The 16,064-nt window shown below is 39.8% G+C and overlaps 1 protein-coding gene across 2 annotated transcripts in view; it reads right to left on the bottom strand.

Annotated features, from left to right (window-relative positions):
• Positions 1–13,961, bottom strand: part of LOC123974763 (vitamin D3 receptor A) — a 150,508-nt gene extending 136,547 nt beyond the window's left edge. For both annotated transcript variants that reach the window (XM_046055647.1, XM_046055648.1), the window contains exons 1-2: positions 13,731–13,961; positions 12,611–12,761 (exon numbers count right to left, since the gene is read on the bottom strand). The gene's annotated coding sequence lies outside the window, so the exon portion shown is untranslated. The remainder of the gene's footprint in view (positions 1–12,610; positions 12,762–13,730) is intronic.
• Positions 13,962–16,064: the final 2,103 nt, after the last annotated feature.

Genomic DNA, 16,064 nt, shown 5'->3' with positions numbered 1-16,064 from the left:
TCGTTAAAGTACGAAGTGTGTAAATCATCCAAAAATGGCCGTAAAATTCAAAATGGCCGACTTCCTGTTGACTTTAGGCTATGGGTTCTTGAGGCTTTTTTGTGCGTCTTGATATGATACATGTCCCCAGAAAATTTCGTACATGTAGGTTGAACGTGAACGAGGGGCTAATTTTTTCCAATTTTCTAGGTGGCGCTAGCGAGTCATTTTGCCACGCCCATGTGCGAAACTTGTAGAATACGAAATTTTTCACCGGTTCTGACATGTTTGCAAATTTTGGTGAGTTTTCGAGAATGTTTAGGCCATGTCAGTTGAGCCTACTTTGCAGAAAAAAGAAAAAAAAAAAAAAAAAAAAAAATTAATCCGAGCAGATTCAATAGGGACCTCACACGGTCGTGCTCGGGCCCTAAAAAGCAGGCTAAATAGGGCTGGAAAATTAATTGAAAAGTACCGAAATTCAGAGCCTCTAACAGACGTTAGCTAGCGCTAACCCCCTTCATTTTCCAGCAGTTGTGGAGACAGACTTTTATAAACGGACAAACTGTGACCTACACTGTACTGTATTATAACTGGCTCGCTTTCAGCGTCACTTTCTGCTGCTCGTTATCTCTCATTCGCTCGTCCACTCATTCGCTACGCAAACACATTGCACTGCAGTTAAAAGACTCCGCTGCTCTTTTAACAGCACCTGTCTCGTAGACGTACTTCGATAAATGAGGAAAGAAAGCTAGAAAAGCGTGAATTACCGTGCTCACACAGTGTGTGGGTGAAAATCATTTGTTCTGCATTGACATTAATAATTGAGTGAAAGACAAAAAACAACATTCAAAAAGAAAATAATCTTTCATTAATCGTAATTGAGGTGAAATGTTCAATTAATCTTGATTTTGATTTTAGGTGAAATCGTCCAGGCCTAGCCTTAAAGATGTCAAAACACCCTCTCACACAGCTGAGAGGGATCACAGAATCAGGTGAAAATTCACTGTGGGTTTGTCACTACAAGAAACCCCTTTCCTGTTACACAGTCATTCGATCCATTGTTAAGATAAAAATATTGATTTGCTTTAAATCATAACCACAATGCAAACATGCTGACTTTGTGCAACTCAATATCACACAGGCCCTGCCTCTCACACTGTACTGAATTCTTGGAGTTAAGGGGAGTACGTCACTCTCTCTATCCTTTCTCTTAGATAACTCACAGAGCAGATACTTTCAAATATCTGCACTACTGCTAGGGATGAAACAATTACCGGTTTAATGACAAACCATGTTAAAATTCTCGATGGTTATTATTACCATGCACATTTTAATTACCATGATAACTGGGTTCGGTTACAGCGCTAAACTAAAGCTCTGAGTGTTAGCTGCTCTTGTAAAAACACTTCATTATTCTGCTACTGTGTGCGTTGTGTGTCTGCAGACCCTATTTATCCACTGCACATTATGCAGTTTAGTCAACTAACCAGCATATCATTTTAAATCCAGCAGCTATCAAATTAGTTGTAAAAGTGTCCGAACAGGAGAAACGCTACAGACTCATCTGTATTTACGTCAGTTGTCATTGTATTACCTATATAATATAAAATATAAAATCTTGATAATGCACACTTAGATGGTTTTCATATGTTCACAAAAGGTATTAGCTGTTATTTTATTGTTTATGTATTATTCAATATAAAACTTGATGAAATGGTTTCAGTGTTCGGTGTTCCAGTACATTTTAATCTTTTTCGGCACATTTTTACAATACCTTGATAATACTGATAATGTGACAATTTTGGTTGCTGTAATCGTGGTATGAAATTTTCATACTGTTTCATCTGTAACTACTGCCATAGGACACCAAGTCATACATATCCATACACACACAGTCCCAAGTTTAATGAGTGACTAGACTAATGAGCCAGTCGTACTTTTAGTGTGGCAGTAAAACACGTTCATGTTAACTGTCACAGCAGTCTAATTAAAATGCCTCAGTTTAAATCAATGGAAACTGAGTCTATTTATCCACACCGAAGGCAGTGATGGTTACAACAGACTTTTAGAAGCTTACATAATAATAATTATAACGTCACCCCAGGTCCGGCGCTTTGTGCTGATGGGTTTTTAGTGTTGTTGCTTCCACAGACCTGAGGCAACGAGTGGAGGTGTGGCAAGTGAGGAGGTCGGAGAGGTAGGGAGGGGCCAGATTGTTTAAGGCTTTGTAGATGATGAGTAGAAGTTTGAAATGCATCCTGTATTTAACTGGGAGCCAGTGGAGGTTGTTAAGGACGGGGGTGATTTGATCTCTTTGACGGCAGGAAGTGAGCAAGCGGGCAGCGGAGATCTGGACGTATTGAAGTTTATTGATGATTTTGTTTGTTTGTCAAATTTGGAAGTGATGAGGGCATGGATGAGTATTTCTGCAGTAGTAAAGGACAAGGTGGGCAGGAGGCGGGCGATGTTCTTGAGGTGGAAGTAGGGCTGGACAATATGGCCAAAAATGTTATCACAATAAAAAGTTTAATATCTTTCAATATCGATAATTACCACGATATGTGTCAATGTATGTATCAAATCATTATTTCTTGTGATTTAAACTCAACACTTGATGCCAAACAGTGGATCCCTTCACAAATGAGGTAGAACATTCAAAACAATTATGCATATTTGTTGACAAGATTTTATCATGAGTAAAAACAAGTAAAAGCCTTTTCATCTTAAAAATTAAGTCCTAATTCGTGTATGATTCAAGTGAATTTTTTTTTTTACATTTATTGAATATTTATTGAACATTTGTTATATTGTTATTCAGAAAAATTATATTGCGATAATTATTATGGCCTGAGCATGAAAGTGCAGGGCACCAACGATTATTTTTTTTATTTTTTTCCCCCTCCCCGGACAAGTCATTTTTGAAGGCCTTAGGATACTCGAATCATCACAAAAATTTGCACACACCTCAGGTCTGGTGGGAAATCCAATGTTCTGCAGTGATTGGGGTCAGGCGTGGCCAAGGGACTCAATAGCACCCCTAAACAAACAACATGTTTTGGAAAAAGTTTCTTTGATCTTCATGATCTTCATAATCCGACCAAATTTTGGTCGGATTATGAAGATTATCACTTATGCCTCATTTTCATGTTTATGACACATAGCACCTTAGGGACAAAAATGGTCTCAGTGAAGTGAGAAAACTTGACACGCGTGTCAGAACGGGTGTTCTCTGTTGTGTAATATGGTTGCGCAGCGTGGTTGTGGAGAAATGGGTAATAACATTTTAAAAAAGCAGCCCCCACCATGCATTTTACGTAGCTGTACGAAATATGGTGGGCTGATGTATCATCTCTAGACTTAAAAATAACCCTCTTGGAGCCATACCCTAAACCCAACAGGAAGTCGGCCATTTTGAATTTTTAATGAAAATTCAACCCGTTTACACCCTCCATACTTTAACGAACTCCTCCTAGAGCTTTTACCCGATCAACCTAAAATGTGGGTAGCACCATCTTAAGAGCCTTGCGATGTTAAATTGCGAAGCTTTCTTTGATTGATCAAACGGAGTGTCCATGGCGTCACGCTGAATTGATGTCTCGCAATGAAAAAGGAAGTCCATATAAATGGACTAGACATTGTCAGATCTGTCCCGAAATTCACAAGCAAATCTCTTAGAGACTTACATGTCAATATCCAGTCATAGTAATAGCGCCACTTACTGGTATCCTGAAAGAACACATTTTAAAATTTATTTATTATGCCATATTCATATTCATATCCACTCAGCACCTTAGCGGACAAAAATGTCCATAGTGAGGCATTTCTGCTCCGCATAGCAGGCTGACCACATCCATCTCAAAGTTCTTGTCAAACACTCTTGCCTTGGTGAATAATTATTCGCAATTAAACAGGAAGCTGTTTTTTAAGAGTTGTACCCAAAACCCAAACGGATATCAGCCACTTTGAATCGAATAACTAACTGACACCTCAAGCAAAGTTGAGTGATTTTTGCATCGATAACTCCAGAGCCGTGTCAGCTGGAGTGCGATGCGAGAGTCCCTGCTGCACTCGAGGCACGCAAGGGGGAGAGGGCCCGCTCAATGCTGCTTGTAGCTTTAATTGTTATTGTTTTATTGTCCAGTCCTAGGTGGAAGAAGGCAGTTTTAGTTACCTGGTTGACGTGGGGCAAGGAGAGGGTGGGGTCAAAGATGATTCCAAGGTTGCGGACCTGGGTGGAGGGTGTGACAATGGAGTCATCGATACTGAGTGAAAAGGTCTGGGGGGAGTGGGTTAGGGTGTTAGAGCCTATAATGAGGATTTCAGATTTGTTGCAGTTGAGTTTGAGGAAGTTCTGTTGCATCCAAGACTTTAAGTCGGTGAGACTGGTGGTAAGGGTGGTGTGGGTGGCTTGGGTGATAAGATTTGGAGGAGAAGTAAAGTTGAGTGTCATCAGCATAGCAGTGATAATGGAGGCCATGACAGTAGAGGATCTGTCCAAGTGGAAGGATGTTGATGATGAAGAGGAGGGGACCAAGCACTGAGCACTAAGGGACACCATGGGACGCTGGGGTGGTGGAGGACTAGCAGTTTTTTATGGAGATTTATTGGTGTCTGTCAGAAAGGTAGGAGCTGAGCAGAAGAGGGCAGTGTCAGTTATGCCAATGGAGTACTGAAGTCGTGTGAGTCAGCAGACAGAAGTATGTCATTGGTGATTTTAAGTAGGGACAGTTTCAGTTCTGTGTTTAGAGCAGAAGCCTAACTGAAAAGTTTCATAGAGGTTATTAGAGTTCAGGTGGGATTTGAGTTGAGCAGCAACAGCTTGCTCAAGGATTTTGGAGAGAAAAGGAAGGTTGGAGATGGGTCTGTAGTTGTTCAGGGTGTCAAGGGGTGGAGTCCAGTATGGGGGTGACAGCAGCGAGCTTGAGGACGGGAGGTGGACGAGGCCAGTGAACAAGGGGGAGTTGATTACATTGGTGATGAGTGGGGGCAGTGTGGGCAGGCAGGCCTTTACTAGGGAGGAGGGGATAAGGTCAAGGACACAGGTTGAGGCCTTCATGCCGCTGACTATGAGGATATAGGATGTAGGGCTGAAATGATTAATCGATTAAATCGATAAAATCGACTAATAAAATGCATCGACTCAAATTCTTTGCATCGATGCTTCGTTTAATCCATATAACTATACAGCACAGTGTTTCGCACAGACATTTATTACTATCGCACATCATGCTTACACTGTGAACACGATGTGATTATAATGGAGCTATTTGCAAATTGGAGGAAGAGAGAAAATAGCGAAGGACAAAGAAGAAAGTGTCCAAAGTATGGGATTATTTCAAGCTAAAGAAAACAACAACTCTGTAATGTTACCGTCCGTCCACTGTAAAACAAAACTTATGTCGCCTCTGCAACAGCGCGCCGCCAAGCACAAGTACTTTTTAAACGACGCATCGATGAATCATTGAAATAATCTATCGAAGCTTCGAATACTAATATCATCGTTAGCTGAAGCCCTAATAGGATGTGAGTGAGTAGCTTGGAAGTAGTGGGGGCTGGGTTGAGGGTCGGGTAGAGAAGAAACTCCTACCAACCTCTCCAAGCCAGTTCTTTTTGAAAGACGTTCCAGTTGGCGGCCCTTGGCTTTGAAGTGGTGAAGTTGTGAAGATGTATGAAGATGTATAGCAAGGGGCAAAGTGTGCGAAGGAGACGAGGTTGACATAAATATCTTGGCATGGTGTTTGGTAGTCTGATTCCAATTAAATCAAAGTCAGTGAATGAGCTGTGCATTTTAGGAAACACAGGCAGACTTTGATTACGTCAAACACAGACCTTTAAGTCTGTGTTTGTATGGAAACACTGGAGTTTCTACTAGTTTGACAGTAAAATTTCAAGGATTTTTCCCACGACTAGTCCATTATGTCACACAGCACGTTCCACACTTAAGATTTGACCGGGTTGTTTTTGCGAACCTGAGGCCAAATTTCTTATTCTACTTCTCTGGTTGGGACAAAACCAGACTGTTGATCAAACTATACTGACTTAACAGAACCTTTCAGAAATCAAACTTTTTTCCTTCCCTCACTTGGAGTACAGATGAGCAATAGGGAAAATAAATAACAGGCAATCAGTTTTTCACATTTCTGTTAACGGCTTTATATTTTAGCCTCATCAGCATGCAAATAAAAAAATGTGATGCACATAATGATGTGGGGGCTCGATTCTCTAACGGCGTGTGCAAGAAAGAAATCCTATATTGTATAAACAAACTTTCAGTGATCCATTGTATCTTTTCAAAACACTTAATGCGGGTTAGGGTTAGAAACACAGTTTTGTGACTCCACAACTTCTTTCCTTGCCACTTTAAACACGTTGTTTACAGCATATAAAGCAGGCATCTTCACTTTATTTACAGAAGTAAAGAACTAGGCTATCAGATGTTTCTTGTATCAGGTCTTTACTGTTCTATTTATTATTTTAGCACATTCTAGCATTTGTTACTGTCACCTAACACCAATCTAGATCTGCTGTCCAAGTTATCTCTGCAAAGACAGACTGATGGTGACTTTAGACTCTTAAGCATTTAAGCTGTTCTCGGGCCACGTTAAGCCCGGAAAGACCCTGCTAAAAGAAAAGTGGGCCTGTGCTTTATCTTAAGTCAGCCTGACAGGTAAAATGGACGCTGATGAGCATTACAAGAATGGCTGGCTGGTGTCAGATCTGTGCTTGAAGGAATAGCTTTGTCCCCATGGCAAATACTGAGTAGACTTAAAGCCAATTAAGTATAGATTTGGCTGGATTGATTATGTGAAGGAGTAGGGAAAATCCATGCATTTTGATATTTTACTTTTAAAAAATACAGCTATTAAACAAACTGTTCAACGCTATAGTGCATAAATACTACACATAGGTATATCACATATTCAACCCACAACATCCTACATTCTTCAAAACTAAAATTGAACTTAAAAAAGATTTAAAGAAATTAAACTTCCTAAAACGCCATGCCTCTGTAAACAACATAGAAGCAGTGCACTGTATGTTGATGCAGACGCTATTATCCAAACAGCCTTACATTTCCAGTGGTTTACATATTCGCCTTGTGAGAATTGAACCACTAACCCTGGCAGTGTTCATGTTGTGCTACCCCAGACCACAACACGCTGCACAAACCCTGTGATCTTTATGGTCTATGCCATTGCTTACAATCGCAGAGTCATTCAGATGTGGAACCCTGAGAACTTGCAATTCTATAAGTACTACTTGTATGGTTTACTGTGACATGTGGCTGGCCACAATACCAGAGCATCTACTACATTTGTGTTGTAGCTACACAATTAGCCCTCATAAGGAATTCATTAGCCCCTGTTCACATTAATAAAGAGAGGGAGAGAGGAGTAACTGTGGCTGTGTGCGCACCCCTTGGGGTAATGGGGGTGTAATGACTACAACAATTTTTTTTGTGGAATTTTTAATGAAATAAAAACCTGAATTGAAAACTTTCCTTTGTAAATTTAATTTAACATTAAAAAACGTTATTATTAATAGTTAGCTCACAGGAAATGGCTACTCACACACCTCTTGCCCTCTCCCTCTGAGCCACCCACACTGTACTTACTTTGAAATGTTTTTTTTGTCATGAAAATATCCCCCACCCCTTCCTTCGCACGACTAAAAAGTTTGGGAACCGCTGGGCTAGAGGAATAATAAAAATCTGTTAAATGTGAATGTCACAAAGTCTCTTCTCTGGTGCTGATTTATTCTTCACAACAGTGATTCAACCTCTGGTTAGCTCATGAAAGCTTTTACATTTTGCCATTGAATACACCTGATGTCTGATAGGTCTCTCCTGAGGGAAAAACCTATACCACACAGGAAGTGATGTGTTTTGCTTGAAATAATCAGAAAGGAAACTGGTTACTCTGAACGTCCACTAACTCCGGCGCGTTACAGCTGCGCCACGATTTTGATCCATCCATGGCCCAGTGTCAAAGTCCACTGGAAGCGTCTCAGCAGCAGAACGTATAGCCTGAACCACGTTATTGACTTGTTATTAATTTGTCCTTTTTGTGCTTCATCTACCTTCTTCGCAGCTCTGTGACCTTGTTTCGTTCCGTCGTTTGCAGGCTGCATTTCGCACAAGGAGCATTTCAGAATCAGAGCATTTTGTCTGCCTGATTTTGCTGACATGTTTAGATTTTGTTGATTTGGTAATCAGTGCTTGCTTTTTGTGCTTCAACTTTGATTAAGTATGCTACGTAGTTAAATGGTTTCTTTTTTGTCTGATTTAACTGTGTTTATTGTTGTTTTACAATCGGGAGTCTTCACGGGGTGTTTTACTTTGAAAACTGACCAAATTCTCTATACTGTTCTGTGTCTGACTTACTGCCTGGTTAGAATTGCTCTGTGCAGCTTGAAGCGACTTGCGTCAAAAATAGACCCGCTACCTATTCTCTGTGGAGCAGAGCAGACAGCCGCTTCTGGGATGCGGTGCGGCCACGTCTGATGGACTCACAAGTATTGACTAGAATGGCCGCGATTAGCTCCGGTAACCACGGTGCCGCTGTAATGCAATGTAGCCGGAGTCAGTGGACTTTAGGCTTTAGTGTGAACACCATGGTTAAACAGACAATGGGAAAATTCAAGAGAAAAGACAACAGAGTACTGAGCTGTTTGAATGACAGAAGAACTCAGACTTCCAATTTAGAAATAATGCAGCAATTAGCACTTCAAAAAGGGTACTTGTGCACACTCTGCCAAACGCTGTTTATGAGGTAAAAGAAGCATCACTCTGTACAACGGTAAGTGGCCTGAGCGTTTTTTGTAGCTCCCCATGAGAGTGGTATCTTCGTTGTAGCGGATTGCTTCATGTTTTGTTTTTTTAAGGGTTGCAAATGTCCTAGTTAACCTTTTATTCATAACAATAAATTATGCTTAATCTTAAAAAGTTTTGAAACAGCACATTCAGTATTTCAGGATCAGGTAGGCTAGCTTGTGAAAAAACAGGTGTCAGACTAACCACAACTGTTATTTCATTGTGTCAGATTAATATTTAATCATCATTTAGCTGAAAAGAAGCATCTGAATGACAGCATTGGCAGATCAGAATCAGGGCCAATTAAACTCCAGACATCCCTATACATTGCCAACTGTTGTAAAACATCCTTAATCTAAACCTGAGCCTTAAAGGGATTTTGACAAGGGATTGTCTAAATCTGAGCAGTGCAGATTAAAATTAAATCAGCATCCAAATATTTGTCTGAACTTTGAAAACCCCTATCTACGGTGTTGATACAGAAAAAGAGCTAGCCAAACCGGCATCACAGCTTGCCAAATATAAATAAATCACTGACATTGATAAGAACCTCAAACAATCGCCAACTGTTGTTGAACAGTCGACAGACAACAGAATCATCCATCTACCCAAATCTAGCTAATACCCACCACTGTGCTCTGTACCCTATATCTCATGGAAAGGCTCTAAACACTCCACTCCCATACTGCTTAAAGGACAGGCTGAACGGTTGTAAGGACAACAGCAAAAAACAGCATATTCTGTAGCCTAATTATATTCTCGGTTGATTATTTGTTTGGTCTATAAAGAAATGCTTGTTTTGCCCAACCAACAGTACAATATGTTTACTACCACATAAGACAGAATTTGATAAGCTAAACTAGAGAATCAAATCAATTGAGAAATTGGCAATGGAGAAAATAACCACACAAACATTTCTGGATAATCCAGCATATTAAATACCCTACCTGAAAAACAAAATTACATTAATCAAAAATCGTATAACAATTAAATATAACCATAAAGAAGCCCTGCTCATTGATTTGCAACATTAACCACAATAGGCGCATACAGATATTAAAGGGTAGATCTACCAGTGTAAACAGCATGGCAGAAATTTTTATATTATAATCCATAATAGGCCTACCAGTTGAACCCATATTGAAAACAATTACTAGTCTCTTTTCTGAAATTATCAAAACATCCTCCTACTCATTTTGCTCAGTCAGGTTTTGATAAACCACAGTTTACAAGACCATAACTGTCTAGGGGACAAAGACTCATCTGGTGTATGACACATCACACTTTAAATGTCTGCTCCTAAGATCACTTTCAACACATAAGATGTTAGAAACTGTGACAGTCTTCATTGTATATGGCCTAATTGTTGTATCTGTGTTGTAATGAGACATCCCTACAAGAATCACTTTAGGGCTGCAAGTAATGATTATTTTCATTATCAATTAATCTGCCCTATTCTGACAATTAATTGATTGACCATTCAGTCTCTGAAATAAAAAAAAATTGTTACAATCACAATTGAGCCCAAAGTGACATCTTCAAATTGCTTCTTTCAAAACTCAAAAACTCTTCCTTTACTATCCTAAATGACAAAGAAAAGCAACAAGTCCTTACATTTAAGAAGCTGGAAGCAGCTAATGTTTTTGCTTGAAAAATGACTGAAACAATGAAACGGTTATCAAAATAGAAGACAATTAATTTTCTTACGATCGACTTATTGATTAATCGACTAATTGTTACAGATCTGAATCACTTTAAAAACAAATAAGAAGAGCACTGAATTTAAAAAAAGAAAGCAATCATTTTTGGTGTATGTGTCTGTACTTGTACTACCTACATAGGGAGGACCTGAACACATTTTTAACCAACAGAGTGAGGACATTTTTGGAAAGTAAGAACATTTTGGGCGGTCCTTTAAAGGGCTGTTAGAAGGGTAAGACTTGGTTTATTAGGGTTAGGGTAGAATTAGGTTAGATGTGATGGTTATGGTTAGAGTAAGAAGCTAGGGGATGCATTATGTCAATGAGGGTCATCACAAGTATATAAGTACACGCACACACATGCAGACATGCAATCCATATTGCCTGGAATTAGCTTACGTTTTAAAATAGTGTGCTGCACCTTGAGGCCCCATGCATCTGTTATCATTTTACAACCTGCCTGTAACTCAGCAGAGTACAAACCTCCTGAGCACAATGTGCTCCACTAAGCACCTCATTACAGAAAAACGCCCTTTGTATCCCACTAAGGTAATAGGTGGGTGGGAGGAACCTTTAGATGAAGGAATCACCACAGCAAAGTGACTAAGTGATTGTCCCTTTAATGACAAAACCTCTAAACTTTCCAGATTCCTAAAACTGTGACAAACTAAACTTCATGGATTCAGTGTATGTTGTATATCTCTTTAGCTGGCAACATGAGCGGGTGATGCTGACATACTATATTACCAAAACATGATACTATGCACTCTTGGAGATACAAGGTTTTGGTCCAACAGCAGTGGGAGGGAAGTGGTCAGAGAATATGTTATTGCAGGGTGTAGCATGGTGTGTTTACTCACAACTTAGGAGAGCAGCTACCCAGTAAAATCACAATGTGCCAAAAACTGGGCAGAAACAAGTAAACATACAAACAGTGCAACAAAACCACAAAGTAGCAAAATAACATAACCTTTTCTTTAACAAAATAAAACATTAACTTTCTAATCTCATGGTTGTCATTGCTTCAAATCTACCAAAGGTACACTGTCTTTCATCATATTCTGCAGAGTCAACACTACAAAAAAAGAGACTGGAACAGTCCCTGTAATTCCAGCTCAGCACTACAAACACAGCAGTACAGCTATAATGCTTTTACACATTGTGCTAAAGTCCAAATAAAAAAAACTAGAGATTATGGGGGAAAGAAAAAAGCATCTCAGCACGTATAAAATGCATTTGAAGTCGAATCAAAAAGTGAATTTATCTTTTATTAATGGAACCAGGGAATGGGTGGAAGTATCAACAGAAATCCCTTATGAAAATTCACTACAAACAGCACTTAATGATGAAGAAACGTGATTTGAGTCTGCTGTATGAACAATAAAATAAACAGAATGCCTTTTCTTAACACTCTGATTACTTGATAGTTGCTATCATCTGATAATACACATGTAGGATACAATATAGAATAAACCTAAATACCAAAACTTTCAACATACTGTCCAATATTGTCTATGATTCCTAAGAGTCACACAACATTTTGTCTAACTGTAGTGGCTGATGTCTATCCGGGTCTGTTCTACTCCACTCAGCTCAATGCCAATCTGTCCTTTTGTCTTTCCCGCATGCAAAGAGGAGCAGCCTCATCCACATCAGACTGACAACCACCAGGAAGGAAGGCATGCAACACCACATCGCACCATCCATCTGCCTGCCACTTTCAAACGAAATCATAATAGTCGTTCATTTAATGCTGTGTAATAACCTCCATTTAAGTTATTTACCTATCAGCGTTTTTTTGATTTGCAGGTGTTTTCGCACCGGCTGCTGCAGGCAGGCATACACATGGGGAATGTGGAGGGAAGAACCCGCCTGTAACAATAACACCATACACAAAACACTACCGGGACAAGGCTAGTGTAAAAGTTGTGCTGAAATGCGAAATAGATCTGCAATGTGAAATACCATGTGACCTCAACGCACGTAAACACGGTAACGTTATAGCAAGGAAACAAAGGGAAAAGGTATTTTATGGTTATGTGCAGCGACTAGCATAACGTCAACGGTAAATGCTAATCCAGTCTTTGGTGCCTAACCAAGTTAGTGAATTCTCTCTTACCTGATGTGGCATATCAACCTTCACTTTGTTCAGAGGCAGAGGAGGGCCCAAATGTTGCAGCCAGGTCGCCAAAATGTCCGAGCCAGTTGAGTTGAGGGCGGCTTTTTTAACAATTTCCCCACGATGAAAAACTTCTCCATATAAAACAAAACTGTCAACAGAGTAGAAAGGATGAGTGATGAGGCTGGGCTATCTAACGGTCAGTCGGGGGGACTGTTAATTGGGTAACGTTAGAGCCCCGATGACATCCCGTTATTTCTTGCATGAACACACTGTTACGCCAAACATCATTCAATAAATCTGGCAATTCAATAGTTGCCTTGTTCAAACAGAGGTAAACATATCTGAGAACAAGGCTTTAGACTTTCAGCGAATAATGTCGGGACTTCTGGGCCATTCGGCACACAAGTTACACATGATGTAGCACTTCATCCAAACAAAACTTTCAAGTTGTATAATTGTTTCCACTGCTTGCTACCCTCCTTCACTGCGCATTTTGTAGATTCCATAGAAGAACCATACTTTTAACGTGTTAGCGAAGCGCTTGCTTATGGGTAGGATTTATATATCGAATAAAAGAAAGGATTTTAACCGTTTATGATATGAAGTCGTTACATTTGCCAACACATACGGCCATATTCAATTGCCACATTTTTAAGAGGTTTCGTCGTCCCCTTTCTACACAATGAACGGACAGAACGTTCGCGGGGCTCGGACACTGGCCAACAAAACGCCAGCTGAATCCTCCTAGCCGTTCCAATGCTAAAATATCCTTTAATATTCACACACCGTGGATAGTATTATGTTAGCGTTACTGTAGTGGAGCGGCTGTGAAATGGCCTCTCTACAATGACAGTACGTCTAGGTTGGCTGAGTAACGTTACATTGTTTGTCAGCGGCATGTCAAAATATTGCAGCCCTCTAGAGACCAATAACATTCAGCTAACGCTACGTTAACAGCAGCAACTCGCTGCTGGCCTGAAAAGAGTGTGTGCCTGAAAGCGCTTCTTAGCAAAACGAAACGAAAAAGAGCAACACAAAAAGCAATGCTATTACAGCGTTACAACACTTTTCACTACCCGGGACACGTCCAAATGTACAGGAAAGGAAAATGACTTACATTAGTTTGCGCGAAGAACAACGTATGCATGCACGCTGTTAGTCCAGTTTTTTTGATCTGTATCAACATATGTAGCTAGACTGCACTACTCCCTAGTCCCGCCCTCACGGTTTAGCAGTCAGGCATATCTATACATATAGGCCTATATAATCTCCCCCTCCCCCAGTGACCAATCCCAGCTTTCCACTCTGGAGTAGTGTCTGCTCCCATTGGTCAAGAAGCTTGTCAGTCTCGAGCTGAGTCCCCAGCTGTCTCCTTACCATATAGGGGTGTGTCGTGACGTAGCACACAGCCTGATTGGTAGTGAACAATTTCGAAAAATTATACCTAATGAAACAAATTAAAATACATATAAACATGTTAAGAAATATATCCTGGTGCTTGTGATGCTTGTGGCGTTTGCTTGCCCTGAGACCACAGAGATGGTGAGGAATGTCAAGAATTATCATATTTTTATTACTTTTGTGTGTGCAAATTTGTGTTTTAGCATTGTTGAATTTTCCCTGTTAAATGTACTTTGTAACTCCACATTTTTCATCATTCATAATTTATGATTTACCTATACATAATATGTGAAAGTTTCAGTATCCTCTACTCTCACTTTCTGATCTCTCTGTCCTGGAAACTGGGGGTAATTGATAGTATACACAAGAACATAAGAGGTTAGTGAAAAAATATTTTCACTTACCAACTCCTCTGTGTTCATGGTGTATATGGAGACAGCACAGCTAATTTGCCTACTTGGAATAAACTAAGAATTCAGTGAGAATGACCGGGCCCTGTGGTGTTATATTAAGTAACCCCCGGGAGGTTTTATTATAGCACTTCAATCACCACTCTGTATTTAGGAGTTATTCTCTTCATGTATCAGTCTCTTCCGTCTCTTTTCATTTCCCTGGATGGGCCATGAAGGACTTGGATTATGGTGTATTATTTATCAAGAGCACACCAACTGGACTTTAGGCAATTTGGCTGTTATAAGGATCTAACCTATGACTTTTCAGTTCAATAAAAATCCATGTTGGCAACATTCCAGTGACTAATCCATAACTTGCTGTGTGATACAGGCAATGACATAAATGAGACAGGCAACATTAACCCCTTTCTGACAGGTGGAAATAAAGGCAACAAGAAGCCTGCTTATTAGTGGCTTTGAGCTCTTTGTGAAAGGATTAGGATGTTTCAAAGCTTGCTTTCTTTGCTGTATGAAAGGAGGATTTTAAAAAGCCGTCCTTCTTATTCATCATGTCATTTATAGCATATTGTTATTTTTACATTTTTCACATCGTTACAGAGACCTGCCCCATCAACATCCCGGATCAAGCACTCGGCAGGTGGTCTGAGCTGTCAGGGCAAGACCGAACTACAGTTTTATTCCTTCCAAAAGGAGTTAGATCAGCGGAATAAATGGTTGGCTTCAATCAGAAGGGACCACTGGCAGCCAACATCCAACTCCAGATTGTGCAGTCAGCAGTTTGGCTGTGTCCGAAATCACCCACTACTCACTATATAGTGGACTATATAGTGAGCTCACTATTTTGTAGTGCTGTCTGAATGTATAGTGATAATTCTTACACCCTATATAGTCCACTCAATATATCCCAGAATGCATTTTGAAAAGTAGTGTAAAACCAATGGTCACTAACCAAGCCCTATATTCCATCATGCATTGCGCTGATAGAAAAAAACTGATTGTCCGACGGCAATGACGTAATTAACGGCGCCGAAATAATGATCGGAGTAGTGTCTGAAAGTGTTGTTTTAACAATGTGAGTGAGCTCACTATATAGTGCTCTAAATACAGCTCCCTACATAGGGGGTATGGAGTAGTGAATGAGTGGGGATTTCGGACATAGCCTTTGTCTCCGGTAAACACTCAATCTAGCTTAGTTAATTATAATTTTTGTCTTTTAACGTTAGCTCCATTTGTCATATAAAACACATAAGCATGGTTAGCAGTATCAACAAATTAAACACACCATTAGCCTGTTTCTGCATTATTTTAATGTTAGCTAAATTAATGTTAAATTCAGACTGTGTAGAAAGCTAGCTCACATTACATTGTTATCTTGATGATGTTAGTCTCAAATTTACAACTATTCAGGACCCTACATATTTTTGCCCTACACTCAAAAATTCAATCCAATGCTTGTAAGTGACCTAACGTCAGTGTTACCTGTCCAAGGCCCAGTATGGGAAATGGTAGTAAAACGTTATTTAATTACTTACCTCTTTATTTGTTAAAAAGTTATTAAATCCAATAGTTTTACACCTACCTTTCTCTCTATGCAATTAATTAAATATAGCAGACATACTCTCAGTACAAGCATCACA

This window comes from Micropterus dolomieu, linkage group LG08 (genome assembly GCF_021292245.1).
Source record: "Micropterus dolomieu isolate WLL.071019.BEF.003 ecotype Adirondacks linkage group LG08, ASM2129224v1, whole genome shotgun sequence".
Lineage (NCBI taxonomy): Eukaryota > Metazoa > Chordata > Actinopteri > Centrarchiformes > Centrarchidae > Micropterus > Micropterus dolomieu.
Note: the sequence above shows the minus strand (reverse complement) of the source record. Positions and strands in the feature narration are given on the sequence as shown.